Raw genomic sequence first — 3,639 nt, forward strand, 5'->3', positions numbered from 1 at the left:
CCGCACCGAGCGCCGAGGGCTTGGGGCTACAGCCCGTGCCCAGCGTCCAGCTCCCCCTGCGGGCAACAAGTGCAGGCTTAGGCCGGGAGAAGGGGGATGCTGGGGCTGGGCGCCAGGCCGGCATGGAATATCGTGGGAGAGAGACTGTTAAAGCATGACTTTTGCAAAGAAATTGGGAGCAGAAAGGAGATAGTGGGCGAGATGTGGAGGAACGAGATCGGCAGGTGAAAAAGGCGCACGGACCTGGAAAAGAAGGTGTCTGATGGGGTGGGAGCTGGGCAGGCCAATAGATAGAGAGGAACAAGTGCCAGATTGTAATGATATGCTGGGAAAGTGGCAGAAGGGAAAAGAAGAGTTAGCAATCTAGTTATCCCCAGAGAGAATCACACAAACTGCCTAGAGAAAGGACATAATACTGGAAATGACAGGAACATACACTCTTCATTTCCCAGTGGAACAAACTGTATTTGGCCTTGGTGAAAGTGCCTTTACCCAAAGTAATAAAAGAGTTGTGTCAGAAGAGATTCCTGTGTCAGAGAAATCTCTTTGCCCTCCTGGGATCTTCAGCTGACTATCATGTTATGATAATTCTGCTGAGCAATAGATTCTTCAGATTTCTTTTAAGTCTCAGAACCACATGGGATAACAAACACTAACAATCCTCAGATGGCTGGTAAAGGCATTAGAGCCAAATAAAATGAAATCGTTGGACTTCTGGTAAACACAATTGCATCAGCTTCTTCTGTAGTTTGGGCTTGGGTGAGGGAGCCACGGGCAGTGAGCCTGAAAACTCAGCTGAGTAGGCTGGGACAGCTGGGAAGTAGGTTGATGTAGGCAGAAGGTCAGCAGCAAGTGGATACTGATATGAAAAGGCACTTTGATAGTGAAAAGGACAGGGAGGGGAGATGGGTGACATTATTTTTCACACAGCTTGTTTTCCTCTGTCCATGTGGGGCACAAATGCAGCTAAACCACTAAGTACTTGTGGTTGGTTAGGGGCATATCTGAAACCACATTTCTTTTGTAAGTCTTCAGGGCAATTTGCTGTGACAAGTATTCTCATTGCCTGAGTCTGGTATTGTTACTGTGATGTGTTACTTGGTTACCACTGTGAGACAGGTAAATTTCCCTCGTAGGTTTGGGTAGATCTTGCAGGTCCGCAGAGTGGATGAATGAGACTAAGGATAGGCTGAAGTCGAAAGAGGGGTTGCATGCACTGCTCAGGAGATGATGTCTCCCAGCCCCAAAATGAGTTTGTCTCGGAACAGATCCAGATGACCCCAGAACCTTCCAGCAAAGATGTGGCCTGGCAGTCTAGAAGCTGTAAAAGGCAAAGCCAGGAGCTGCCCAAGGAATTTATCTTGCTATGCATGCTGAGCTGAAGCTGCAAGATGCCACCTGGTCCAAGAATCTCTTCTCTCCAGGGACCTTTCAGGCTGTGCAGTCAGTCCCTGAGACATAGTGATTCTGTGTTTGCATGTATGTCTGAGTGTGTTCCCTTTGACTCTTGTACATTTCTCCCATGGACTTTCACCAGCTCTTCTTAAAACAAACTAAACATAGCTTGTACTTGACTAGTTGCTCCTTTAAGTAGCAATTAAAATAAAACTGTGTTAATAATGATAATGATAAATGAACTCTCGTAAGGCTGAAATCAGTGAGTTTCTTGCAGTTCTTCATGGGCATGATTACAGGTGATTCCTGGGAATCTTTCCTAAGTGTTCTGAAAAAAGTGGCACTTACATACAGGAAGTATTCACATGTGAAACAGAGGTTCAAGGTACATGATATCAGTAGTTCTGATACTTCCCAAATGTAATACTGAAAAATTTCAAGTGGACTTTGTTCACTATATAATACCTGGATCAGATGCACAGTAGATTGCTGTCCTTTGTACATCTGGGCTGGAAGAACCCCACACTAATCAGTTACACAGCTCATTTCATTCCTAACAGGTGAACAAAGCCAATTTGCCTAGGGCATTTACAGTTGAGCTAAATATGTCTCCAAATATTATCAGGCTTCCAGAGTCTGGTCTGTCTAGCTAAGCTTGTCATTGTAGAAAAGCTGTGGCATATATACATCGAAACCAAAAACTTTATCTTCATTTGTGATCTTTTGAGTGTTATATGATCAATGCTACCTAAAGAACCTGCATTTATATTGTCTGTTTTGAAGTGAACACAGTGGGTGAATTTTATGTCCAAGTCATTCAGTTTTGGTTCATTTACTGGTGAGTACAGAGGCCCTGACAGCGTACAGTTCTCACAAAGATCTCACACCAGCAGTCAGAAGAAGCAATCAGGAATTGCTGCTTTGAGGAGCTGGGATGGTTAGATCAGAGTGGTTAAAGCAGCAGCATGAACCTGACTTCCCTTCAGACAATTCCTATCACTTGAGCATTGGCAGCTTCAATCTGTCCTTCCCAGAGAGGGTGAATCAAACCTAGATTCTGGGGGGGGGGGGGGGAAAAGAGCCAAACAACCCCAAACTTCCAGATCTTTTCCATTATCACCACTATGACTGCACTAAGCTGCAAATCCAAGATGCTTCAATCTAATAATTTCTTGTTACATTTTTGACCCAGCATGGATTTTTCTCCAACACTGGTGACTGGTAGGTCACAGCCTGTGACTGAGAAACTATGCCTTCTGCTGCCACCCATTGATCTAGGAGAACTGAGGGACCAGTCTTGGAGCAAGATGCCATCCATGCCTGTTTTAATTGCCTAGGCTATTAATCTGGAGGCTGATACAGGTGTTCATTTTTTTTTCACAGAGCAAGTTTCAATAGATGCAAACTATTGATTTTTTTGCTGCAAGCTCTTTTCTTTTGTTAGAGTAGTACTGGAGGTGGGATACTCCCTACTAATTAGCAGAGACTTTCCTTCCTGTAAGATGTCATCAACCAGCTAGGTTTCACATGATGGTGGGAAGGCCATTTCTTAAATAACAACCTTTTAGAAGATGTCCTTGTTTGATGAGGGTGTTCCCTATGTTGTTGAGATAAATATGTAAATAAATAAACATAGAAAATAAATAAATAAACATAGAAAATCATCGTACAAACCTCAGGAAAAAAAACCAAAACATCTGCCCAACTGAGTGATCAGAATCCATGAGAAGACTTACAGAAAAATAAATAAATATCTAAATAAATGAATATCTACATAAAGGTCTGCTGGAGTTGCCGTTAGAGATTCCGGCTAGAATCGCAGCAGTCCTCAGGGGCAGTGGTCTGTGGCAAAGAGCAGCGGCTCTGGTATAGAGACTGGCTCAGCGAGATCGCCGCCTAGGGCTGTGACTTCCCACGGCTGAGGTGGGAAGCTTCACACCCTGACCCTCGGGCAGAGGGAAATCGAGGCCGACCAGCGATGCCGATGGATGCAAAAGAAAGGCGAGCAGACACTCTCTGTAGCAGAAGCCAGAAATTTAATCCAACAGAGCAAAAATGGCAACGGAGACATCAGAAAGCATCTGCCAAACAAAGCTGGGGGCAGCCAGCTTAAATAGGGAAGGGGAGGGGACATGGATACAGTTGCTATCGGAGGAACGGGATGAGGGGCAGAGCACAGGACAAATAACAAAGCATGGGAGGAGGGAAGAAGGCGGGGATGTGGCCTTGGTACCAATCACCGCC

The sequence above is a fragment of the Geospiza fortis genome, unplaced genomic scaffold (genome assembly GCF_000277835.1).
Source record: "Geospiza fortis unplaced genomic scaffold, GeoFor_1.0 scaffold16, whole genome shotgun sequence".
Taxonomy (NCBI): domain Eukaryota; kingdom Metazoa; phylum Chordata; class Aves; order Passeriformes; family Thraupidae; genus Geospiza; species Geospiza fortis.